Source organism: Arachis hypogaea, chromosome 19 (genome assembly GCF_003086295.3).
Source record: "Arachis hypogaea cultivar Tifrunner chromosome 19, arahy.Tifrunner.gnm2.J5K5, whole genome shotgun sequence".
NCBI classification, from domain to species: Eukaryota; Viridiplantae; Streptophyta; class Magnoliopsida; order Fabales; family Fabaceae; genus Arachis; species Arachis hypogaea.
The window spans coordinates 47,700,458-47,728,156 of NC_092054.1; the positions used below are offsets into that span (position 1 = coordinate 47,700,458).

Consider the following 27,699-nt stretch of genomic DNA (forward strand, 5'->3'; position numbering starts at 1 on the left):
AAACAAGAAGCACATATGAATGTAGAGGATAAATGTCCTCTTGAATTCAGCCGATTTTCTTCCCCAGAGAGTTTGTTAATTGCGACAAACTCAAGCCTTGGAAGTTTCTAACAACTTCCTTCTGCTCCTCACTAATATCTTTAAATTTAATTTTGCTTGGATAGCGTGGCCCAACAAAAGCAGAAAAAATATTTCAATAACACGGAAATAATTTGATAAAATACCAAAATTTGATTTACAAAATAGATTGCAAAATGGATCTTTACCAGATGCATTCAAGCCAAGGGCAGCTCCTATATTTTCTTGGGTGATGTCGATTATACCATACCATGTGTGCAGTGTGTTATTGTACAGATAAATGAATATGCCAATTTTTTCAAGAGTGATAAACCACTATTTTATGGTTTATCTTGTGCTCAATTGAGTGGTTTTTATCAACTCTTTACCCACTTATTCATACTATTTGCATGGTTTTATATTTTCCTTCCTGATTTTGTACTATGACTGAAAACATGTTTCTTTGATCTTATATTTGCTAATTATTAATCTTCTCTTATTACCATCCGATGCCTTGATATGTGCGTTAAGTGATTTCAGAGATTACAGGGCAAGAATGGCTTGGAGGATGGAAAGGAAGCATGCAAAAGTGGAAGGAATACAAGAAGTTGAAGGAACTGCAAAGCTGTCAGCCTGACCTCTCCACACTCAAACGGCTATAAATTTAGCTACACAGGTCCAAATGATGCGGTTCCAGTTGCGTTAGAAAGCTAACGTCCGGGGCTTCGATTTGATATATAATTTGCCATAGTTTCTCTGACGATTAGTGACGCAAACGCGTGATCTACGCGAATGCATCGCAGTGGCGAAAAAACCAGCGTGTTTGAATTCGAAACCAGCGAATTCTGGGTTGTTTCTGACCCAGTTCTCGGCCCAGAAAACACAGATTAGAGGCTATAAAGTGGGAGAATCCATTTATTCATAATCATCAGCTCATAAATTCACTTTTCATAATTTGGATGTAGTTTTTAGAGGGAGAGGTTCTCTCCTCTCTCTTAGGATTTAGGATTAGGATTCCTCTTAAAGGAATTAGGATGTATTATTATTTCAACTTACAACTTCTTCTGAGTTCCAGGTTCAATGTTCCTTTTATTTATTTTTCCAATTTAATTTATAAATTTTTTCATGTCAGATTTGAATATTCTATTTAATATAATTTGAGGTATTTCAGTTCATGATTCTTATTTAGCTTTTTATATTCTTGCCTTTAATTGATTAACTGGAAGCTCTTGAGTTATCAACTTATCGTGATTGGTTGTTATATCGACTAATTGACTAAAATTCCACTAACTCTAGTCTTTCCTTGGGAGTTGGCTAGGACTTGGGAATCTAACTAATTAGTTCACTTGACTTTCCCTTGCCTTCATAAGGGTTAACTAAGTGGGATTAACTTCCATTCTCATAGGAGTAACTAAGATAGGACTTTCGAATTTTCATACTTGTCCCTTACTTTCAAAACCCCCAATTTACAAAACTCATAACCATTAATAAGAACATACATCCCTGCAGTTCCTTGAGAAGACGACCCGAGGTTAAATACTTCGGTTATCAATTTCAAAGGGGTTTGTTACTTGTGACAACTAAAACGTTTGTAAGAAAGGAATTCTTGTCGGTCTAGAAGCTATACTTACAACGGGAACTTATTTGTGGAAATTCTAGATCGCGCGAGAGTTTCGTTCTTCAAAATGGCGCCATTGCCGGGGAATTGCAAACGTGTGCCTTATTATTGGTTATTGTAAATATTTACTTTTCGCTTGTTTATTTGTTTTTATTTTTGTTTTTATTTTTACTTTTTCATAAATTAAGAGGTTATTGGTTTTTTTTATTTAGTTATTAAAAAATTTTCAAAAATTTGTTCTTCGTGTTCATCTTGACCTTCAAGTTGTTCTTAGTTATTTTCTCCGTTTTGATCTAAAAATTTTAAGTTTGGTGTCATTTTATTGTTTTTCTCTTTCCTCGTTTAATTCAAAAATATCTTTTCTCTTTATTTTAATTGAATTTTTGAAATTTGCAAAAAAAAAATTTCAGATTTTGATTTTAAAATTTTTATCTTATCTTATCTTAGTTTTAAATTTGAAAATTCAAATCTTTTCCAAAATTCATATCTTTTTCAAAATCTTATCTTATCTTATTTCAAAATCAAATTTCAAATTTCAATATTTAAATTCCAAATTTCAAATTTCAAAATTCAAATTTAAAATTTTAAAAATCAAACCTTTTCAAAATTTAAATCTTTTTCAAATCTTTATCTTATATTGTTGACTTTCTCAAAATTCAAATTTCAAAATTCAAAATTGAAAATTTAATTTTTCAAATTCAAAATTTAAATTTCAATAACCTTTTAATTTAAAATTGTTTTTATTTTTGTTTTTTATTTGTTACTATGAACTCTCACCCCTTTCGCTATGAGTCTGGTTAAAATTATGTTGCAGAAAGAAGAAATTACAATAAGAACAGGCATCAAGGTTGGAACAATCAAAGATGGGAGGAGCCGCAATGATTTGATTAACCCTCATGGCAACAACCACCTCCAATGGACTATCAACAACCACCACCATATGCCTATGAACCCTTTCCTCAACATGACTTTGGACCACCATACTCACAAGCCCCCTACTACCAAACACCATCATATGATCCTAACCTTTATCCACCATACCAACCACCTTATGATCCATATGAACCATATCTAGAACCACCCCAATTTCAACCCAATTACTCCCAGGAGCCACCATCTCCATATACACCATGTCCATATCCATCTACCCAAGAGCCATATGATCCTAATCATGCAATCCAAGCGGAACAAGAATCAAGGGATCATCTCAAGGAATCAGCGGATCGTTTTCATACAACTCTATATCAACTAAATCAAGCGATAAGTCAATTAGCTTTCCAACACTCGGATACTCAAAGTGCTCCCATGGCTACATGTGGAGAATCAAAGGAAGAGCGTAGCATGAAGGAGACACTAGAAACTTCAGTGGACAATGAGGAACATGGCTTTGTATTGGAACAAGTGGAGAAAGCCATAATAGTTAAATAGGAGGAAGTGGTTGAAGACTTAGGAGATGCAGAACCTCCATGGGAAAGTCCAGTTATAGAACTTCCTACCAAGACATTTGAAATTGATGCCAAAGAGGGTGTACAACCTCCAAGGCATATCATGGCTAAAGACTTTGAAGAGGTTGATCAAGAGATGGAGATTCAAGAAGAAGAAGCACAACCTCCTATGCCCTTGGTAAGTAATGAAGAAGAGATTAAATTGGAAGAAAGCTACCAAGAGGAAGAGGTTGAAATTGAAGAAGCTTGCAAGGAGGTGGAAGTTGTCAAGGAAGAACTCAAGGGAATGGAGCTAAAAATCACCTTGCCAATGCTGTTGGAGACCTGTTCCCCAAAGCCATCACCATCTGTTCCTTCATTCAAGTGGGTAAATCTTTCATCTCTAAGCTTAATTAGCTCGCTTGAATATGCTTTACTTGAAACAGATGGGCAACTTAGAGCTCTTTGTGGCTTTAAGAGTAAGAGGGAGATGGTTAGTGGTAGGAGTCGTCATGCAAGATTAAATATGGTGGAAAGCTCAAAGTTTAAATGCAAAGGTTGGTGTAAAGCTCAACTGAATGGGTCTAGGAAGTTGTTTGGCCGCTTTAGTGAGAATTTAGATTGCCTGCCACCTGGTTGGAACACTAATGATCAACAAGAAGACGGGTGCAAAAGCAAGGTTTGGGACCCTGGAATTCAGTATAGAAATCAACACTCTTGGGGCCTTGTCACTTGCTTTAACCTGCTTGAAGGCTCTCTGCGCCTAGTTTGGGACCCCGGAGGTCATTGGAATCACAAACATTGGTGGAGATTCCTAGATGAGTTCAAGCACAAGCCACCATAACAAAGGACTCTCCAAATGTCCAACTTAAGGACAATAACTAAAAGTGCTAGGTGGGAGACAACCCACCATGGTATGATCGTTCCTTTTTCATTTTTTATTTAGTTTTATTTGTTTTCGAGTTTTATTTTTTTGTATTGAACCTGGAGTTTTGCATAACATTCATATTAGCATTGCATTCTGCATACTGCGTTATTTAAAAAAAAATACGCAGGCGATGCGGCAGCATCGCTGACGCGTCCGCGTCTCCAGTGCGTTGTGAAGAAAAGAAAGTAAACAGAAAGTCACGCAAAAGCGTGGCTAGAGGCGTGCTTTAGGCACAAACATGCCCACGCGTTCGTGTGACCCACGCGGCCGCGTCATTTGGAAAAATAGCCTCCCACGCGTCCGCGTCATCCACGCGAACGCGTGCTCCAAGAAATCGACGTAAAAGGGGTGCATGGCTGAAAGTTGTTCTAGAGTAGGGCTGCACTGGTGCTAGACGCACAAGCGTTACCACGCGAACGCGTGCCCCATGCGTCCGCGTCATCCTCCAATCTTGGCCAATCATGCGATCGCGTCAACAACGCTACCACGGCACCCAGATTTTTGGCAAAAAGAGTTTCGAACAGAGAGTTGCGCGAACGTGAGGCTGCACTCGCGCCAATCGCACTAATCAGGCCACGCGATCGCGTGACCCACGCGTCCGCGTCACCTGACCTTATCGCGCACCACGCGACCGCGTCACTCACGCGTCCGCGTCACATGCGGCGCACAGCTTATCCAGATTAGTGCCAATTATCTTATCTTTTCTTCTTTCTTCTTTCTTTCCTACTTTCTTTTTCTTCATCATCCTTCTTCACTTTCATTCTATTTTATTTATTTGCATACTTTCATCCATTGCATTTTAATTTTGGGTATATTTTTATTTTCTTTTCTAAAATTATTATTTTTTCAAATTAGTGTTAAATTTTCTGATTTAACTGTTGCATCTTCTCTTGAATTATTTTGGATGCTTAGTGACTTGTTTTATTCTATTTGGGTAATATTATTTAAATCAATGCCAATCTTTTATATCTGTATTACTTTTGCATTGACATGAATTTATATTATCTCTCCTCCCCCACTCTCTCCTCCATTGTTGCAAATTTTGCACCATTGGTATGCCATGTACTTCTATTGTTTTCTCACGTACATGTTGAAGCTTCCATGTAAATGAGACCCTTATCAATTGGCATTAACCCACCCATACTTCATTTATTTTCTTATCTTTACTTCTGGGTTACTTTTTCTTCCCTTTTTCTTTCAGGATGGCCACCCAGAAGGGAACCGGAAAACGTTTACATGGGGAGACAGACAAGTCCATCTACACATTCCTTGATGAGAAAAGCGTCAGTTGAAGCAACCCGTCCACTTGCACATCTTAGCATGCACCGGGGACAGTGCAATCTTTAAGTGTGGGGAGGTCGACACCGATCTCCGTGGGTTAGTACCTTCCTATCTCAACACCAATGTTTAAATTTTCTTTGTAGTTAGTTGTTGCATTTGCATGTTTATTTGATTTTTGTGCATATTTTACCACTTGGTTGAAGAAATATTTTCTTTTTTAAGAAACTTTTTTAAAGTATTTCACTAATTTGAATAAAATTTAATGTTAAACTTGTTTGAAGAAATATTATACTGGAACATGGTTTAGAGCTCGAACATACAAAAACCAGTGAGATTTTTTGAGCCTGTTTGATTGGTTGCATTTTATCAACCAAAATTCTATTTTAGTATGTATTTTTCTCTTTAAAATTGTGATCTTTATCTTGCTTAATTCTATATTTCCATTATTTGATGTATGCATACACTTACATGATTGAGGCCTTTGTTTCACTGAGCTTACATACCCATATGGCCTTACCCTTTCATTATTCTTTGCAAACCAATGTTGAGCCTATTATACCCTTTTGTTCTTTACTTTAGCACATCATTAACTCTAAGCGGAAAACAATAATGTCCTTAATTTGAATCCTTGGTTAGCTTAGACTAGTGAGAGTGCTCATGAATTAAGTGTGGGGAAGTTGAATTTGGAAACATTTGGTTTGAGAATTGAGTATGTTAGAATTTTCTGAAAATGTGAAAATGCATTCAATAATTTAATCATATGCATTGAGAAAAACAAAAGAAAAAGAAAAAAATATATATAAAAAAAGAGAGAAAAAAAAAGAAAAATAGCAAATAAGAAAAAGGGGACAAAATGTCCCAAAGTAAGTGGTGAAAGCAATGCATATGTACTGTACTTGAAATTAGAATGCATGAATATGTGGAAAACATGGTTAATGGACAGTTAAGTTTTGTATGTTGATTACATGGATTGTCTAAAGTTAGGTGGAAAGTTTAAGTTAATTAAGGATTCAGATTTTAGTCCACTTGGCCAAATACAATCCTACCTTGACCCTAACCCCATTACAACCCTTAAAAGACCTCTTGATATGTGTATCTGTGCATTAAATTTATGTTGATTGTTAGATAAAGAGCAAGCCTTAGAAAGCAAGGTTAGTAGAGAACTGAGAGAATCGAACCTAAAACACTTGAGTGATTAGAGTGCATACACTCCCAGTGAGGGTTCGATACTCGATTCTTTGTTCCCGGATTTCATGAGCTATTTTCTTCTACAAGCCTATTTGTACTTCATTTTTATGATTTAAATTAGTGAAATCCAGTTCATATTTATTCTTAGAGAATTTATTTACTTTTAAACCAAGTAGAAAAAAGCATTCTTCATGTAGTTGGATTTATATAGATAGGTTGCATTTCATACATTCTTCTATTCCTCTTCACCCCTTTATAGTTTCTCTTGAGTTTAGCATGAGGACATGCTAATGTTTAAGTGTGGGGAGGTTGATAAACCACTATTTTATAGTTTATCTTGTGCTCAATTGAGTGGTTTTTATCAACTCGTTACCCACTTATTTGTAAAACCCGGTTAAATTAGTAAATAATTAGTCAATAAATTAGTTTTTAATAAGGAGGATTAGAAATGTGAATATTATATCAAATTAGGATAGAGCTCATCGAAACGAAAATTTTGACACTAATTTTGAGAAAATCGGTCCAAGATTGGACCGAATGGACCGAACCGGTTGAACCGGATCCAAATCGGACCATCGGTCCAACCGAACCGACCTATTAAATGAACCCACGCATTGCATCTCCCTCATTTCAGCAACGTGACGCTGAAAGCTTGCGTCCAGGGAGGAGAAGAAAAAGGGGTCCGAACCCTCGTTCCAAGTTCAAGGCGCCGTAACTTCCCGATCCGAGCTCCGATCGCCGCACCGTTTGCGACCACGCGTCCACCGCGTCGAGCTTTACATTTCTACCGGAACAATTTTATAGGTAAGCCCTTAAATATTCTCAGCCACTCTTTTCCCCCAATTTTCGAGTTTTGAGAAGGGGTATTGAATTTCTTTGATTTTTGATGTTTTAGGATCCAATTAGCTTGAGAAAAACGTTCACTCTTGCTTATGTGAAGCTTGGGTAAGGTGAGGACACGATAATTCTATTTTATTTTCATTGAATTTGATCTTTGAGTATTAAATTGGATATATATGTGTTATGAATGTGTATTAGGTTGTGAATAAATAATTGGAGCTTGAAATTGTGAATACTGGAACTTGGAGAAAGCGGATTAGTTGAGTTTTGAGGGGCTGTCTTGGTTTTGAATAAATAGCTTTGGTCGTTACGTGGAAATCGGCCAAGGTATGGTTTAGGTTTCTTGCATTTAATATATAATGTTCTGTGAAAACTTAGGCTAGATGACCATAGGATAAGTTGGAATGCAGGTGTATGTTTAATATTTAGTAATTTGTCGATGAATATAATTGGTTGAAGTTTATTGGATAATTAGTTTTTAATTTTGGATGGTGAATGTTGTTATGTTAATTTGGAGGGAATTATGGTTGAATGTTATTGTTGATTAACTAATGATTTGGTGAATTATTAATTTGAGGTATAACTATTGTGGAGGTTGTTGTGATAATGAGGTATTTTGTGTTAAAAGCTCAGGAATTGTGAACTATGATCCTTAGTTGAATTTTGGGTTGTTGGATTTGAATATAGTATGAGTTTAATTGTTTATCTGAGGTAGATTTATCGTGGTGGTTGTTATGATGATGAGGAAGGGTATGTTGAATTGAAAAGAAAGCAGGTTTGGACCCGTAAAGGGTGGCAAAGTCCGAGTTTTAGAGGAGATGCTGCCGAAATTTTATAAAAATTAGAGATTTTGTTTATATGATTATTTAAAAAGATTTAGATTTAAAGGTTATATGGTTTGATTTTGAGTTATTAAGAAAATGAGCATGTTTTAAGTTTAGTTCATTTGGAAAAGAATGAATTATGTTTTGAATTGGAACTATTGATGGACGGAATGAGAGGTGTGATAATGAAGGATAATGATTGAATATGATTGACATATAATGATGAATGAGATGTGATTGAGAATGATGTGGATGTTGATGAATTTTAATTGAATTATTTATATGGCTTATGAATTTGAATAATCTGAGATACGAGATTCCCTGGATTAAGTGCCGTGGCTTGCCACCACGTGTACCAGGTTGAAAACTCGATACTCTGTTGACCCTACGACGTAAGTGTGACCGGGCACTATATAAATTCCCGGGAATGTTACCCCCATTGAGCAATATTGATTATTTGAGAAAAATCTATGCATAGACTCTTGGGGATGCACGTCGGGGGACAGTCTAAGGACAATTCAGACTTGTCGGGTTGGCTGGATAACCGACAGATGAGCCTCATCAGCCATAGGACAGGCATGCATCATATGCATATTACTTGAATTACTTGCTTGTGCTCTAATTGGGTGTGCCTATCTGTATTTGCCATGCTAAATGTGTATTTGTTACCTGCAGTAGTTGTAACCTTCTTGTGTTTGCATTTATCTGTCTATTTGTCTGTGAAAATACATGATGGAGTTGGAGGTATGGAGGAATGGCAGTATAGGACTTAGATTTAAGGTTAAAGGTTAAGTTAGGATTAAATATTTTTAGGAAACCACCTTTTATGGCTTCTGTTTAATACTTTAAGCTCTATAATCTGAGTGTCGATGTTCTAGGATTGCCTCTGGCATTCCCAGGACCTTATATATTATGTGTGTGGCACCTTTACCATACTGAGAACTTCCGGTTCTCATTCCATACTATGTTGTTGTTTTTCAGATGCAGGTCGAGAGGCATCTCGTTAGGCGTCTGGACTCTTGAAGCGGAGTGGTTACTGGGATATTTTGTTATGCTATGATGTATATATATGCACTTAGCTTTCTCTCCGCATGACTTATTCTTTTTGATCCTCTTAGAGGTTTATGGAGAGGCAGGATTGTGTATATGTACTTTTGGATTTTGGATATGTATGTACATATGTGTAAATATTCTCCGGCCAGTCTTGACTTCGCAGGCTGAGTTAGGAGCTTGTTATTTTGTATCTTTGGTATTCTACTCCTACTTCTGTTAGCTTATGTTTGATAGTTATGGTTTTCTTAGCACGTAAGTTAACTCGTTCCTTGAGCGTTGCGCCTTTATTGTGCGATTTTTATTTCCCCCTTTTCTTCAAGGCTCCTAGCATATTATAACTCTTCTGCTATTATATGTACTTATTTTATTTTAGAGGTCGTAATACCACATCACCTCTGTTTTACGACTTAAGCGTAAAGCTTTGTGTGGTAGGGTGTTACATTATGGTATCAGAGCAGTTCGTTCCTATAGAGCCTGAAAGACGGACTGATTGTGCTTCTGTGCATTCTCTGTATATGTGTTTATGTGCTATTAGGATATCTGATTGATATATATGGCATAAACGTTTGTGAGCATGCATTTGGAACTTAAAAGCATTAGACCTGCGATATTGAGACTGATCAACTTAATATCACTTGTTTGATGTGTATAAGGACCAGATGTCGACTCGCAGACGCGGTCGCGGGCGAGGTAGAGGTAGAATACGCATCGTTACTCCTAGCCCGGTAGGGAATGATCCAGTAGACTTTATGGCTACTCTAGGAAATATGGCTGCAGCTATGTAGACAACAGCCGAGGCACTGGGTAATAAGATAAACCAGGATAATCACGGGAACAATAATGATGAGGGCGGTCCTATGACACTTGCTATATTTCTGAAAGTTCATCCTCCGATCTTCAGGGGAACCTCAAATCCCACTAACGCAGATAATTGGATTCAAGCTATGGAACGGACGTTGCAGGCCCAACAGGTTCCTGAGAAGTAATTGGTTGAATTTGGAACTTATCAACTGCAAGGTGAGGCTCAGTATTGGTGACAGGGGACACGATGTATCCTGCAGGCAGATGACGCTGTGATAGTCGGGAGATTGGTTATTTAAGAGCCATGTTTTGCTTGATTATTCTGAGAAGTCAGTACAGTTTATGTTAGAAAGGTCAGAAGCGCCGGTTGTGGTGAATAGTTACTATTTGAATTTTATGATAGTAAACTGTTCTGGAACTGAATGTCAGGGTATTATGTTATTAACTGCGAGAATATCAGGTGATGATCAGAGTTTAGAGCAGATTTCGGTTGTATGTGAATTTTCAGATGTGTTTCTGGATTATATTAATGAATTTTCCCCTAACCGAGAGGTTGAATTTGCAATTGAGTTGGTACCTGGATCCGGTCCAATTTCAATTACTCCTTATAGGATGTCGCCTTTAGAAATGGCTGAATTGAAGGCTCAGCTGGAAGATCTGTTGGGTAAGCATTTTATCCGACCAAGTGTTTCTCCGTGGGGAGCGCCAGTATTACTGGTAAAGAAAAAGGATGGGAGTATGCGGCTGTGTGTCGATTATCGGCAATTGAATAAGATCACTGTGAAGAATAAATATCCGTTGCCTAGAATCGATGATCTAATGGATCAGTTACAGGGTGCCGGTGTGTTTTCTAAGATTGACCTGCGATCAGGGTATCATTAGATAAGGGTTAGAGACGAGGATATTCCGAAAACTGCTTTCAGGACACGTTACGGTCATTATGAGTATACAATGATGTCTTTCGGGTTAACTAATGCCCCGACAGTATTTATGGATTATATGAACAGGATTTTTCGGCTGTATTTGGACAAGTCTGTTATTGTCTTCATTGATGATATTCTTGTTTATTCTAAGACTGAAGAGGAGCATGTTAATCACTTACGAACTGTATTACAAATTTTGAGAAATAGGAAGTTATACACTAAGTTATCTAAATGCGAGTTTTGGAAGAGTGAGGTAAAGTTTTTCGGTCACGTGGTGAGTAAGCAGGGAATAGCCATGGATCCTGCTAAGGTAGAAGTAGTGATGAAATGGGAGTGATTAACTTCAGTAATAGAGATTAGAAGTTTCCTAAGTTTGGCGGGATAGTATCGAAGATTCATTAAGGGACTTTCATAGCTCGCCTTACCTTTAACTAAGTTGACTAGGAAGGATACGCTTTTTATTTGGACCCAGAGTGTGAAGAGAGTTTTTAAGCATTAAAGCACAGATTGACTACTGCACTCGTGTTAGTATTGTCTGAACCAAGTGAGCCGTTTGAAGTGTACTGTGATGCATCGCTGAAGGGCTTGGGGTGCATTTTGATGCAGCACCAGAATGTTGTAGCATACGCCTCACGGCAATTAAGGCTGTATGAGATGAACTATTCGACACATGATTTAAAACTTGCTGCTGTTGTGTTTGCTTTAAAGATCTGGAGGCACTACCTCTATGGCGTTAAGTTTCATGTTTTCTCAGACCATAAGAGTTTGAAGAATCTTTTTGAGCAGAAAGAATTGAATATGTGGCAGAGGAGGTGGATGGAGCTTCTGAAAGATTATGATTTTGAATTGAATTATCATCTAGAAAAAGCGAACGTTGTGGCGGACGCTTTGAGTCGAAAATCTTTATATGCAGCTTGGATGATGCTACGGGAAGAAGAATTACTAAAGGCATTTCAAGGTTTGAATTTGGGAATTAGAGAAGAATCTGGAATCCTGTGTTTGAGTCAGTTGCAGATTTCAAGTGATTTTAAATCAGAACTTCTGAAGGCTCGTCGAGATAGTGAAGCGTTACATAAGGTATTACCAGCAGTTGAACAGGGAAAACAGTAGAGAGTGTCAAAAGGTCAGGATGGTTTATGGAGGTTCAAGAACCGGATTATTGTGCCTGATGTTGGAGACCTGCGACAAAGTATCTTGAAGGAAGCTCATAAGAGCGGGTTTTCAATTCACCCAGGGAGCACTAAAATGTATCAGGATCTGAAAGCGATGTTCTGGTGGCCAGGTATGAAGAATGATGTGGCATTGCATGTATCTAAATGTTTAACGTGTCAGAAGGTTAAGATTGAGCATCAGAGACCATCAGGGACCCTTCAGCCTTTGGAGATTCCACAATGGAAATGGGAGAGTATCGCAATGGATTTTGTGATAGGTTTGCCTAGAACCCGATCTGGTTGTGACGCTATTTGGGTGGTTGTGGATCGACTGACAAAATCAGCTCACTTTCTTCCTATCCGAATAAGTTGCACAATGGAGGAATTGGCTCGAATGTATATCAAAGAGATTGTCAGGTTGCATGGTGTGCCTTCTACTATCATATCTGACAGAGATCCTCGTTTCACATCAAGGTTCTGGGGAGCTTTTCAGCGTGCATTTGGGACTCAGTTAAGCTTGAGTACTGCGTATCACCCTCAGACAGATGGTCAGTCAGAAAGAACTATTCAGACCTTGGAAGATATGCTAAGAGCTTGTGTTTTGGACCAACCGGCGAGCTGGGACCGGTATATGCCATTAGTAGAGTTTGCTTATAATAATAGCTATCATGCGAGCATCGGAATGGCTCCATATGAGGCTCTGTATGGCAGGAAATGTCAATCTCCATTGTGTTGGTATGAAACTGGAGAAAGGAGTTTATTAGGGCCTGAGATGATAGCCGAAACGACTGAGCAGATAAAGAAGATTCGTAGTCGAATGCTTATAGCCCAAAGCCGCCAAAAGAGCTATGCTGACCAGAGGCGAAAGCCTTTGGAGTTCGAAGAAGGAGAACATGTCTTTTTGAAAGTTACACCAACCACTGGAGTGGGAAGAGTTATTAAGACTAAGAAACTGAATCCCCGTTATATTGGACCGTTTGAGATCCTGAAGAGAATTGGGCCAGTGGCTTATAGAATTGCCTTACCGCCGTATCTTTCGAATTTGCACGATGTGTTCCATGTGTCACAGCTTCGGAAGTATAATCCTGATGCAAGTCATGTTCTAGAACCAGAACCAATCCAAGTGAGAGAAGATCTAACACTCCCAGTAATTCCGGTGAGGATTGATGACACCAGTGTTAAACGATTACGAGGAAGGGAAGTATCATTGGTAAAAGTAGTTTGGAGTCGAGCTGGTATCGAGGAACATACCAGGGAACTCGAATCAGATATACGAAAGGATTACCCACATCTCTTTTCAGATAACTATTGACTACATCTGAATTTTGAGGGCAAAATTCTTTATTAGGTGGGTAGGATGTAAACCCCGGTTAAATTAGTAAATAATTAGTCAATAAATTAGTTTTTAATAAGGAGGATTAGAAATGTGAATATTATATCAAATTAGGATAGAGCTCATCGAAACGAAAATTTTGACACTAATTTTGAGAAAATCGGTCCAAGATTGGACCGAATGGACCGAACCGGTTGAACCGGATCCAAATCGGACCATCGGTCCAACCGAACCGACCTATTAAATGAACCCACGCATTGCATCTCCCTCATTTCAGCAACGTGACGCTGAAAGCTTGCGTCCAGGGAGGAGAAGAAAAAGGGGTCCGAACCCTCGTTCCAAGTTCAAGGCGCCGTAACTTCCCGATCCGAGCTCCGATCGCCGCACCGTTTGCGACCACGCGTCCACCGCGTCGAGCTTTACATTTCTACCGGAACAATTTTATAGGTAAGCCCTTAAATATTCTCAGCCACTCTTTTCCCCCAATTTTCGAGTTTTGAGAAGGGGTATTGAATTTCTTTGATTTTTGATGTTTTAGGATCCAATTAGCTTGAGAAAAACGTTCACTCTTGCTTATGTGAAGCTTGGGTAAGGTGAGGACACGATAATTCTATTTTATTTTCATTGAATTTGATCTTTGAGTATTAAATTGGATATATATGTGTTATGAATGTGTATTAGGTTGTGAATAAATAATTGGAGCTTGAAATTGTGAATACTGGAACTTGGAGAAAGCGGATTAGTTGAGTTTTGAGGGGCTGTCTTGGTTTTGAATAAATAGCTTTGGTCGTTACGTGGAAATCGGCCAAGGTATGGTTTAGGTTTCTTGCATTTAATATATAATGTTCTGTGAAAACTTAGGCTAGATGACCATAGGATAAGTTGGAATGCAGGTGTATGTTTAATATTTAGTAATTTGTCGATGAATATAATTGGTTGAAGTTTATTGGATAATTAGTTTTTAATTTTGGATGGTGAATGTTGTTATGTTAATTTGGAGGGAATTATGGTTGAATGTTATTGTTGATTAACTAATGATTTGGTGAATTATTGATTTGAGGTATAACTATTGTGGAGGTTGTTGTGATAATGAGGTATTTTGTGTTAAAAGCTCAGGAATTGTGAACTATGATCCTTAGTTGAATTTTGGGTTGTTGGATTTGAATATAGTATGAGTTTAATTGTTTATCTGAGGTAGATTTATCGTGGTGGTTGTTATGATGATGAGGAAGGGTATGCTGAATTGAAAAGAAAGCAGGTTTGGACCCGTAAAGGGTGGCAAAGTCCGAGTTTTAGAGGAGATGCTGCCGAAATTTTATAAAAATTAGAGATTTTGTTTATATGATTATTTAAAAAGATTTAGATTTAAAGGTTATATGGTTTGATTTTGAGTTATTAAGAAAATGAGCATGTTTTAAGTTTAGTTCATTTGGAAAAGAATGAATTATGTTTTGAATTGGAACTATTGATGGACGGAATGAGAGGTGTGATAATGAAGGATAATGATTGAATATGATTGACATATAATGATGAATGAGATGTGATTGAGAATGATGTGGATGTTGATGAATTTTAATTGAATTATTTATATGGCTTATGAATTTGAATAATCTGAGATACGAGATTCCCTGGATTAAGTGCCGTGGCTTGCCACCACGTGTACCAGGTTGAAAACTCAATACTCTGTTGACCCTACGACGTAAGTGTGACCGGGCACTATATAAATTCCCGGGAATGTTACCCCCATTGAGCAATATTGATTATTTGAGAAAAATCTATGCATAGACTCTTGGGGATGCACGTCGGGGGACAGTCTAAGGACAATTCAGACTTGTCGGGTTGGCTGGATAACCGACAGATGAGCCTCATCAGCCATAGGACAGGCATGCATCATATGCATATTACTTGAATTACTTGCTTGTGCTCTAATTGGGTGTGCCTATCTGTATTTGCCATGCTAAATGTGTATTTGTTACCTGCAGTAGTTGTAACCTTCTTGTGTTTGCATTTATCTGTCTATTTGTCTGTGAAAATACATGATGGAGTTGGAGGTATGGAGGAATGGCAGTATAGGACTTAGATTTAAGGTTAAAGGTTAAGTTAGGATTAAATATTTTTAGGAAACCACCTTTTATGGCTTCTGTTTAATACTTTAAGCTCTATAATCTGAGTGTCGATGTTCTAGGATTGCCTCTGGCATTCCCAGGACCTTATATATTATGTGTGTGGCACCTTTACCATACTGAGAACCTCCGGTTCTCATTCCATACTATGTTGTTGTTTTTCAGATGCAGGTCGAGAGGCATCTCGTTAGGCGTCTGGACTCTTGAAGCGGAGTGGTTACTGGGATATTTTGTTATGCTATGATGTATATATATGCACTTAGCTTTCTCTCCGCATGACTTATTCTTTTTGATCCTCTTAGAGGTTTATGGAAAGGCAGGATTGTGTATATGTACTTTTGGATTTTGGATATGTATGTACATATGTGTAAATATTCTCCGGCCAGTCTTGACTTCGCAGGCTGAGTTAGGAGCTTGTTATTTTGTATCTTTGGTATTCTACTCCTACTTCTGTTAGCTTATGTTTGATAGTTATGGTTTTCTTAGCACGTAAGTTAACTCGTTCCTTGAGCGTTGCGCCTTTATTGTGCGATTTTTATTTCCCCCTTTTCTTCAAGGCTCCTAGCATATTATAACTCTTCTGCTATTATATGTACTTATTTTATTTTAGAGGTCGTAATACCACATCACCTCTGTTTTACGACTTAAGCGTAAAGCTTTGTGTGGTAGGGTGTTACATTATGGTATCAGAGCAGTTCGTTCCTATAGAGCCTGAAAGACGGACTGATTGTGCTTTTGTGCATTCTCTGTATATGTGTTTATGTGCTATTAGGATATCTGATTGATATATATGGCATAAACGTTTGTGAGCATGCATTTGGAACTTAAAAGCATTAGACCTGCGATATTGAGACTGATCAACTTAATATCACTTGTTTGATGTGTATAAGGACCAGATGTCGACTCGCAGACGCGGTCGCGGGCGAGGTAGAGGTAGAATACGCATCGTTACTCCTAGCCCGGTAGGGAATGATCCAGTAGACTTTATGGCTACTCTAGGAAATATGGCTGCAGCTATGTAGACAACAGCCGAGGCACTGGGTAATAAGATAAACCAGGATAATCACGGGAACAATAATGATGAGGGCGGTCCTATGACACTTGCTATATTTCTGAAAGTTCATCCTCCGATCTTCAGGGGAACCTCAAATCCCACTAACGCAGATAATTGGATTCAAGCTATGGAACGGACGTTGCAGGCCCAACAGGTTCCTGAGAAGTAATTGGTTGAATTTGGAACTTATCAACTGCAAGGTGAGGCTCAGTATTGGTGACAGGGGACACGATGTATCCTGCAGGCAGATGACGCTGTGATAGTCGGGAGATTGGTTATTTAAGAGCCATGTTTTGCTTGATTATTCTGAGAAGTCAGTACAGTTTATGTTAGAAAGGTCAGAAGCGCCGGTTGTGGTGAATAGTTACTATTTGAATTTTATGATAGTAAACTGTTCTGGAACTGAATGTCAGGGTATTATGTTATTAACTGCGAGAATATCAGGTGATGATCAGAGTTTAGAGCAGATTTCGGTTGTATGTGAATTTTCAGATGTGTTTCTGGATTATATTAATGAATTTTCCCCTAACCGAGAGGTTGAATTTGCAATTGAGTTGGTACCTGGATCCGGTCCAATTTCAATTACTCCTTATAGGATGTCGCCTTTAGAAATGGCTGAATTGAAGGCTCAGCTGGAAGATCTGTTGGGTAAGCATTTTATCCGACCAAGTGTTTCTCCGTGGGGAGCGCCAGTATTACTGGTAAAGAAAAAGGATGGGAGTATGCGGCTGTGTGTCGATTATCGGCAATTGAATAAGATCACTGTGAAGAATAAATATCCGTTGCCTAGAATCGATGATCTAATGGATCAGTTACAGGGTGCCGGTGTGTTTTCTAAGATTGACCTGCGATCAGGGTATCATTAGATAAGGGTTAGAGACGAGGATATTCCGAAAACTGCTTTCAGGACACGTTACGGTCATTATGAGTATACAATGATGTCTTTCGGGTTAACTAATGCCCCGACAGTATTTATGGATTATATGAACAGGATTTTTCGGCTGTATTTGGACAAGTCTGTTATTGTCTTCATTGATGATATTCTTGTTTATTCTAAGACTGAAGAGGAGCATGTTAATCACTTACGAACTGTATTACAAATTTTGAGAAATAGGAAGTTATACACTAAGTTATCTAAATGCGAGTTTTGGAAGAGTGAGGTAAAGTTTTTCGGTCACGTGGTGAGTAAGCAGGGAATAGCCATGGATCCTGCTAAGGTAGAAGTAGTGATGAAATGGGAGTGATTAACTTCAGTAATAGAGATTAGAAGTTTCCTAAGTTTGGCGGGATAGTATCGAAGATTCATTAAGGGACTTTCATAGCTCGCCTTACCTTTAACTAAGTTGACTAGGAAGGATACGCTTTTTATTTGGACCCAGAGTGTGAAGAGAGTTTTTAAGCATTAAAGCACAGATTGACTACTGCACTCGTGTTAGTATTGTCTGAACCAAGTGAGCCGTTTGAAGTGTACTGTGATGCATCGCTGAAGGGCTTGGGGTGCATTTTGATGCAGCACCAGAATGTTGTAGCATACGCCTCACGGCAATTAAGGCTGTATGAGATGAACTATTCGACACATGATTTAAAACTTGCTGCTGTTGTGTTTGCTTTAAAGATCTGGAGGCACTACCTCTATGGCGTTAAGTTTCATGTTTTCTCAGACCATAAGAGTTTGAAGAATCTTTTTGAGCAGAAAGAATTGAATATGTGGCAGAGGAGGTGGATGGAGCTTCTGAAAGATTATGATTTTGAATTGAATTATCATCTAGAAAAAGCGAACGTTGTGGCGGACGCTTTGAGTCGAAAATCTTTATATGCAGCTTGGATGATGCTACGGGAAGAAGAATTACTAAAGGCATTTCAAGGTTTGAATTTGGGAATTAGAGAAGAATCTGGAATCCTGTGTTTGAGTCAGTTGCAGATTTCAAGTGATTTTAAATCAGAACTTCTGAAGGCTCGTCGAGATAGTGAAGCGTTACATAAGGTATTACCAGCAGTTGAACAGGGAAAACAGTAGAGAGTGTCAAAAGGTCAGGATGGTTTATGGAGGTTCAAGAACCGGATTATTGTGCCTGATGTTGGAGACCTGCGACAAAGTATCTTGAAGGAAGCTCATAAGAGCGGGTTTTCAATTCACCCAGGGAGCACTAAAATGTATCAGGATCTGAAAGCGATGTTCTGGTGGCCAGGTATGAAGAATGATGTGGCATTGCATGTATCTAAATGTTTAACGTGTCAGAAGGTTAAGATTGAGCATCAGAGACCATCAGGGACCCTTCAGCCTTTGGAGATTCCACAATGGAAATGGGAGAGTATCGCAATGGATTTTGTGATAGGTTTGCCTAGAACCCGATCTGGTTGTGACGCTATTTGGGTGGTTGTGGATCGACTGACAAAATCAGCTCACTTTCTTCCTATCCGAATAAGTTGCACAATGGAGGAATTGGCTCGAATGTATATCAAAGAGATTGTCAGGTTGCATGGTGTGCCTTCTACTATCATATCTGACAGAGATCCTCGTTTCACATCAAGGTTCTGGGGAGCTTTTCAGTGTGCATTTGGGACTCAGTTAAGCTTGAGTACTGCGTATCACCCTCAGACAGATGGTCAGTCAGAAAGAACTATTCAGACCTTGGAAGATATGCTAAGAGCTTGTGTTTTGGACCAACCGGCGAGCTGGGACCGGTATATACCATTAGTAGAGTTTGCTTATAATAATAGCTATCATGCGAGCATCGGAATGGCTCCATATGAGGCTCTGTATGGCAGGAAATGTCAATCTCCATTGTGTTGGTATGAAACTGGAGAAAGGAGTTTATTAGGGCCTGAGATGATAGCCGAAACGACTGAGCAGATAAAGAAGATTCATAGTCGAATGCTTATAGCCCAAAGCCGCCAAAAGAGCTATGCTGACCAGAGGCGAAAGCCTTTGGAGTTCGAAGAAGGAGAACATGTCTTTTTGAAAGTTACACCAACCACTGGAGTGGGAAGAGCTATTAAGACTAAGAAACTGAATCCCCGTTATATTGGACCGTTTGAGATCCTGAAGAGAATTGGGCCAGTGGCTTATAGAATTGCCTTACCGCCGTATCTTTCGAATTTGCACGATGTGTTCCATGTGTCACAGCTTCGGAAGTATAATCCTGACGCAAGTCATGTTCTAGAACCAGAACCAATCCAAGTGAGAGAAGATCTAACACTCCCAGTAATTCCGGTGAGGATTGATGACACCAGTGTTAAACGATTACGAGGAAGGGAAGTATCATTGGTAAAAGTAGTTTGGAGTCGAGCTGGTATCGAGGAACATACCAGGGAACTCGAATCAGATATACGAAAGGATTACCCACATCTCTTTTCAGATAACTATTGACTACATCTGAATTTTGAGGGCAAAATTCTTTATTAGGTGGGTAGGATGTAAACCCCGGTTAAATTAGTAAATAATTAGTCAATAAATTAGTTTTTAATAAGGAGGATTAGAAATGTGAATATTATATCAAATTAGGATAGAGCTCATCGAAACGAAAATTTTGACACTAATTTTGAGAAAATCGGTCCAAGATTGGACCGAATGGACCGAACCGGTTGAACCGGATCCAAATCGGACCATCGGTCCAACCGAACCGACCTATTAAATGAACCCACGCATTGCATCTCCCTCATTTCAGCAACGTGACGCTGAAAGCTTGCGTCCAGGGAGGAGAAGAAAAAGGGGTCCGAACCCTCGTTCCAAGTTCAAGGCGCCGTAACTTCCCGATCCGAGCTCCGATCGCCGCACCGTTTGCGACCATGCGTCCACCGCGTCGAGCTTTACATTTCTACCGGAACAATTTTATAGGTAAGCCCTTAAATATTCTCAGCCACTCTTTTCCCCCAATTTTCGAGTTTTGAGAAGGGGTATTGAATTTCTTTGATTTTTGATGTTTTAGGATCCAATTAGCTTGAGAAAAACGTTCACTCTTGCTTATGTGAAGCTTGGGTAAGGTGAGGACACGATAATTCTATTTTATTTTCATTGAATTTGATCTTTGAGTATTAAATTGGATATATATGTGTTATGAATGTGTATTAGGTTGTGAATAAATAATTGGAGCTTGAAATTGTGAATACTGGAACTTGGAGAAAGCGGATTAGTTGAGTTTTGAGGGGCTGTCTTGGTTTTGAATAAATAGCTTTGGTCGTTACGTGGAAATCGGCCAAGGTATGGTTTAGGTTTCTTGCATTTAATATATAATGTTCTGTGAAAACTTAGGCTAGATGACCATAGGATAAGTTGGAATGCAGGTGTATGTTTAATATTTAGTAATTTGTCGATGAATATAATTGGTTGAAGTTTATTGGATAATTAGTTTTTAATTTTGGATGGTGAATGTTGTTATGTTAATTTGGAGGGAATTATGGTTGAATGTTATTGTTGATTAACTAATGATTTGGTGAATTATTGATTTGAGGTATAACTATTGTGGAGGTTGTTGTGATAATGAGGTATTTTGTGTTAAAAGCTCAGGAATTGTGAACTATGATCCTTAGTTGAATTTTGGGTTGTTGGATTTGAATATAGTATGAGTTTAATTGTTTATCTGAGGTAGATTTATCGTTGGTGGTTGTTATGATGATGAGGAAGGGTATGTTGAATTGAAAAGAAAGCAGGTTTGGACCCGTAAAGGGTGGCAAAGTCCGAGTTTTAGAGGAGATGCTGCCGAAATTTTATAAAAATTAGAGATTTTGTTTATATGATTATTTAAAAAGATTTAGATTTAAAGGTTATATGGTTTGATTTTGAGTTATTAAGAAAATGAGCATGTTTTAAGTTTAGTTCATTTGGAAAAGAATGAATTATGTTTTGAATTGGAACTATTGATGGACGGAATGAGAGGTGTGATAATGAAGGATAATGATTGAATATGATTGACATATAATGATGAATGAGATGTGATTGAGAATGATGTGGATGTTGATGAATTTTAATTGAATTATTTATATGGCTTATGAATTTGAATAATCTGAGATACGAGATTCCCTGGATTAAGTGCCGTGGCTTGCCACCACGTGTACCAGGTTGAAAACTCGATACTCTGTTGACCCTACGACGTAAGTGTGACCGGGCACTATATAAATTCCCGGGAATGTTACCCCCATTGAGCAATATTGATTATTTGAGAAAAATCTATGCATAGACTCTTGGGGATGCACGTCGGGGGACAGTCTAAGGACAATTCAGACTTGTCGGGTTGGCTGGATAACCGACAGATGAGCCTCATCAGCCATAGGACAGGCATGCATCATATGCATATTACTTGAATTACTTGCTTGTGCTCTAATTGGGTGTGCCTATCTGTATTTGCCATGCTAAATGTGTATTTGTTACCTGCAGTAGTTGTAACCTTCTTGTGTTTGCATTTATCTGTCTATTTGTCTGTGAAAATACATGATGGAGTTGGAGGTATGGAGGAATGGCAGTATAGGACTTAGATTTAAGGTTAAAGGTTAAGTTAGGATTAAATATTTTTAGGAAACCACCTTTTATGGCTTCTGTTTAATACTTTAAGCTCTATAATCTGAGTGTCGATGTTCTAGGATTGCCTCTGGCATTCCCAGGACCTTATATATTATGTGTGTGGCACCTTTACCATACTGAGAACCTCCGGTTCTCATTCCATACTATGTTGTTGTTTTTCAGATGCAGGTCGAGAGGCATCTCGTTAGGCGTCTGGACTCTTGAAGCGGAGTGGTTACTGGGATATTTTGTTATGCTATGATGTATATATATGCACTTAGCTTTCTCTCCGCATGACTTATTCTTTTTTATCCTCTTAGAGGTTTATGGAGAGGCAGGATTGTGTATATGTACTTTTGGATTTTGGATATGTATGTACATATGTGTAAATATTCTCCGGCCAGTCTTGACTTCGCAGGCTGAGTTAGGAGCTTGTTATTTTGTATCTTTGGTATTCTACTCCTACTTCTGTTAGCTTATGTTTGATAGTTATGGTTTTCTTAGCACGTAAGTTAACTCGTTCCTTGAGCGTTGCGCCTTTATTGTGCGATTTTTATTTCCCCCTTTTCTTCAAGGCTCCTAGCATATTATAACTCTTCTGCTATTATATGTACTTATTTTATTTTAGAGGTCGTAATACCACATCACCTCTGTTTTACGACTTAAGCGTAAAGCTTTGTGTGGTAGGGTGTTACATTATTCATACTATTTGCATGATTTTATATTTTCCTTCCTGATTTTGTGCTATGACTGAAAACATGTTTCTTTGATCTTATATTTGCTAATTATTAATCTTCTCTTATTACCATTCGATGCTTTGATATGTGCGTTAAGTGATTTCAGAGATTATAGGGCAAGAATGGCTTGGAGGATGGAAAGGAAGCATGCAAAAGCGGAAGGAATACAAGAAGTTGAAGGAACTGCAAAGCTGTCAGCCTGACCTCTTCGGACTCAAACGGCTATAACTTTAGATATAGAGGTCCAAATGATGCGGTTCTAGTTGTGTTGGAAAGCTAACGTCCGGGGCTTTGATTTGATATATAATTTTCCATAGTTGCCCTGATGATAAATGACGCAAACGCGTGATCTACGCAGACACGTTGCAGTGGCAAAAAAACCAGGATGTTTGAATTCGAAACCAGCGAATTCTGGGTTGTTTCTGACCCAATTCTTGGCCCAGAAAACACAGATTAGAGGCTATAAAGTGGGAGAATCTATTCATTCATAATCATCAGCTCATAAATTCACTTTTCATAATTTGGATGTAGTTTTTAGAGGGAGAGGTTCTCTCCTCTCTCTTAGGATTTAGGATTAGGATTCCTCTTAAAGGAATTATGATGTATTATTATTTCAACTTTATTATTTCAACTTACAACTTTTCTGAGTTCCAGGTTCAATATTCCTTTTATTTATTTTTCCAATTTAATTTATGAATTTTTCCATGCTAGATTTGAATATTCTATTTAATATAATTTGAGGTATTTCAGTTTATGATTCTTATTTAGCTTTTTATATTCTTGGCTTTAATTGATTAACTGGAAGCTCTTGAGTTATCAACTTATCGTGATTGGTTGTTATGTCAACTAATTGACTGGAATTCCACTAACTCTTGTCTTTCCTTGGGAGTTGGCTAGGACTTGGGAATCTAACTAATTAGTTCACTTGACTTTCCCTTGCCTTCATAAGGGTTAACTAAGTGGGATTAACTTCCATTCTCATAGGAGTAACTAGGATAGGACTTCCGAATTTTCATACCTTGCCAAGAGTTTATTTTACAGTTATTTATTTATTTTATTTGTCATTTAAATTACTTGTCCCTTACTTTCAAAACCCCCAATTTATAAAACTCATAACCATTAATAAGAACATACCTCCCTGCAGTTCCTTGAGAAGTCGATCCGAGGTTAAATACTTCGGTTATCAATTTCAAAGGGGTTTGTTACTTGTGACAACCAAAACGTTTGTAAGAAAGGAATTCTTGTCGGTCTAGAAGCTATACTTACAACGGGCACTTATTTGTGGAAATTCTAGATCGTGCGAGAGTTTCGTTCTTCAAAGAGCTTATGTGGTTCATGGCAGGGATATGCATCAAACCATCAAATCCCAATTCTTGAACAAATGGATTTCTTATCATCACTCATGTTGTAAAATTTATCATGAATGAATCTTGTGGAGCATCTTAAATACAAAAAAAATGAGTTGTTCTAACATATATATATTTACATTATATTTTGGTGCTTCCTTTTTTGCGATGCTCCTCCTAGCAACTTCCTTGATGGTCGTTTTTTCTATAAGGAATAAAAAAAAGGTTAATAGGTAACAATAGCACCAGGTGCACCTCAATTTAAACGAAATATACTAAAAGACAAACCAAATATACCGCTATTATTTCTTAATTACATCACACAATATGAGTAAAAAAAAGACATACAACTCAATCAAACATGCATAAAATGACACCAGAAGCACTACAACAAAATTATATGGGTTAGTTATAACAAAAAGAAGACAAAAATAACAAGTGCACCTCAATTCACATGAAATACACCGAAAGACAAACCAAATACACCACTATTATTTTTTATTACATCATACAATGTGAGTTCAAAAAGACATGCAACTCAATTAAACATACATAAAATGACACCAAAAGCACTATAACAAAATTCTAGGGGTAGTTACAACAAATCTATGAACAAAATTCATAAAAAATAGAAAAAAACATATGCAAATCACTCAAATATGTACAAAATAACATCAGAAGCACAAGAACGATATTCTATTGTCTAATTACAGCAAAAAGAGGACAACAACACCAAGTACACCTCAATTCACATGAATACACTGAAAGTTGTTACTGGTTACTACAGACAAACTCAATTCGAACATGCAAACACTCAGATATGTACAAAAATACATTTAAATCCCTCAAACACATGCATATATAGGTTACACTATACGAGAAACAATACATAACATTTTTACACAAATCTAACACAGTTATCATCAAATGAACAGTATAATGAAAACAGTAATATGTATTTTAACGCGAGAACACAAAATGAATCTATTAAATAAACAAAAATATGACTATCTAGTGTATCGCGATCAAAATGAGAAAGAGAAAAGTGAAAAAACTGAACGATTACTGAACAGTACCTTTAATAATCTTTTGTCTTCTAATTTTTGTGTTTCTTGGTGAAGATTTCAAACTTAGCTTTGAGATTTTCTTGAGTTTTCACAACGATTTTGAGAGATTTTTTAGAGATTTTGAGCGTCATTTAAATTTTAAGCATCGCAGTTTTGATTGAGGAAGAAGAAGCATTTTTCATAATAACGTTCGCGCTATTGAACATTTGCAAGAGCGTGTGTTTACACGCACTCTAATCTGAGGTTGGTTTTTGTTAAACTTGGATTAACTTGATTGGATTTGGTTGTCAAAAAGACTTGTATATATGTGTAGTGGAACTGATATTTTTATAGCTTTATCATTATTTTGGTTATAAATTTAATTATAATTTAATTATGTTAAAATAGGTAAATAAAAATGTAAAAGAAAAGATTTAATTGGTTACTGGTAGAAAAAAATTGACTTTTCAAATTGTTTTAAAAAGAAATCGTATATATTAAAAAATATTAAAACGAAATTAAACAATCAATGTTTTGTGGGGGCTGAAGGCAGAGAATAAAATATACAGAATGAAATATTATCAATACTGGAAAGGGGAGACAGAATTTCTCCCTTAGTAAATAAAACAAAAAAGATAGAGTCCCAAAAATAGCAATGATAACCTCCTCAAAACAGGAAATTGTATAATATAAGATAAGATGGAGCAAATAATTGAAGGAAAAAGGAACCAAAGTAATTGTAGATAGACCATACGCTGGTCCACATTATAAGCAGATAAAATGACATCATAATTTAAGATTGTTACAATTGACATCATAATTTATAATCATCATAAGCCTCTCAATAAACAATGGAAAAAAGATCATTTGTATTACATTATTATGTTTAAATAAACTTTTTAATTCTTGTAAATATGCAACTTTTTCGTTTGGTTTTTATTATTTAATTTTTGTTTCGCTCTTACAATTTTTTTCTTTATTTATTTTGTTTTGATCTCACGTGTTAATTTTTGGCACTAGATATTGACATAACAAGCTAAATATTGGTGTAGTGTATATATATTACTAAATTTGGTATTCAATAAAACAAATTAATGACAATAATGTCTAAAATCCAAGGTTCTGAAAACCGAACCGGTCATCGAACCGTTTTTGTTACTGGTTCACTGGTTCATAGGTTTAACCGGTTCGACCGTAGTTAAACCGAAAAAACCGTTTTATAATAAAATAATAAATAAAATATAAATAAATACATTAAAACATAATTATAGTTTAATATAAACTTTAAAATATCATCCAAAATAAAACCAGAATGTTATGATCTCATTCAAATACAAACTCAAGTCAAATAACAAAAAGAACCAACTAAACATAAAATGCCAACATCCAAGTTTGTCATCAATCATATTTATTCATATTCACAATTTTATCACATTCATTCATATTCATAATCCCTTGCCTTATTCAACAGCACAAAAATTGAATTCAGTTAACCATCAATCTCTTATTCATAAAACACATGCTCTGAGAACATCAGCAACAACATCCTCTGCTGATTTTGCATACTTCAGATATTCATGTGGCCACTACATGTTACTATTTAATAATATTAGGAAGGGTACTAGTTATGCCCAATAGAATTACTTAGTCTTTAAAGAATATAGATAAGAGACTTTTATCAATGTATTAAAGGAATTAATGAATTGATATTGAACTTGGTTCAATTTGGAGTTTCTCTCCCTAATTCATGGAAGGAGTTCTAACATTGGTGCTCCCGCTGAGAGGTTTCTTCCATTTTTCATGGAAAAACAAATAACTCAACAATCTGAAAATACGTTTCCAATATTCAATGGGAAAGATGGTTATGGATGGACACCTGAGGAGCAGAGATTCATAGAGGTGGAAAGAGGTTTGAAAGGAAAAGCTCTAAGATGGTTTCAGTTATGGAAGGCGCTCAATCCATTTGCCAATTTGAAAACATTCGAAATTGCTGCTGGAAAATTGAGTGGGAAGAGATTAAAGCTAGACTAAGGCAACAACGGCAACCAAATCTCAGCTATCAACAGAACAAGACTCGCAGCAGCATCAACAGAAATTCAAGAAAAAAGAAAGGCCGAAATCAATGCAAATTCAGATTCAACAAGCAATTTAGCAACAAATCCAATAACAGATCACAAATTCAATTTCACAAGATCAGTTCACAAATCAACAAATCCAGAATATGAAATTGATGAAGAAGAAGAATCAGATTTCAATTTTGAATTTCAACCACAACAACAATATGAAGAATTAGACAGAAATTGCAGATCAAGCACGAATTCAAAATTCAAATCCAGAAATTCAATAAAAAATAACTCTAAATCCAGAAAATCAAGTACGCTTTTATCATGGAGTCTTCAGCAGCGGCTTTCGGCGGGGGTGACTTCTCCTCTCTCACAGCTTTGGTCTCTCATGCTTCCTTCCTCACGTGACAGC

At 37.2% G+C, this 27,699-nt stretch overlaps 3 long non-coding RNA genes across 7 annotated transcripts; all 3 read left to right on the forward strand.

Annotated features, from left to right (window-relative positions):
• The first annotated feature begins 7,108 nt into the window (after nucleotides 1-7,108).
• On the forward strand, nucleotides 7,109-10,484 carry LOC140181910 (uncharacterized). Of its 2 annotated transcripts, none has more exons than XR_011877558.1 (4): nucleotides 7,109-7,300; nucleotides 7,392-7,446; nucleotides 7,535-7,663; nucleotides 9,867-10,484. It is a non-coding gene; the product is annotated as an uncharacterized lncRNA (long non-coding RNA). The 2 variants fall into 2 exon arrangements; XR_011877557.1 differs by lacking the exon at nucleotides 9,867-10,484 and adding an exon at nucleotides 9,142-9,417 and having other exon boundaries at nucleotides 7,110-7,300.
• A 3,189-nt stretch (nucleotides 10,485-13,673) lies between these two features.
• LOC140181909 (uncharacterized) lies at nucleotides 13,674-17,056 on the forward strand. Of its 3 annotated transcripts, none has more exons than XR_011877555.1 (4): nucleotides 13,674-13,868; nucleotides 13,960-14,014; nucleotides 14,103-14,481; nucleotides 14,516-14,652. It is a non-coding gene; the product is annotated as an uncharacterized lncRNA (long non-coding RNA). The 3 variants fall into 3 exon arrangements; XR_011877556.1 differs by lacking the exon at nucleotides 14,516-14,652 and adding an exon at nucleotides 16,435-17,056 and having other exon boundaries at nucleotides 13,676-13,868; nucleotides 14,103-14,231; XR_011877554.1 differs by lacking the exon at nucleotides 14,516-14,652 and adding an exon at nucleotides 15,710-15,991 and having other exon boundaries at nucleotides 13,677-13,868; nucleotides 14,103-14,231.
• Nucleotides 17,057-20,105: 3,049 nt separating this feature from the next.
• LOC140181911 (uncharacterized) lies at nucleotides 20,106-22,623 on the forward strand. 2 transcript variants are annotated; one of them, XR_011877560.1, is made up of 4 exons: nucleotides 20,236-20,436; nucleotides 20,528-20,582; nucleotides 20,671-20,799; nucleotides 22,279-22,623. It is a non-coding gene; the product is annotated as an uncharacterized lncRNA (long non-coding RNA). The 2 variants fall into 2 exon arrangements; XR_011877559.1 differs by lacking the exon at nucleotides 22,279-22,623 and having other exon boundaries at nucleotides 20,106-20,436; nucleotides 20,671-21,190.
• Nucleotides 22,624-27,699: the final 5,076 nt, after the last annotated feature.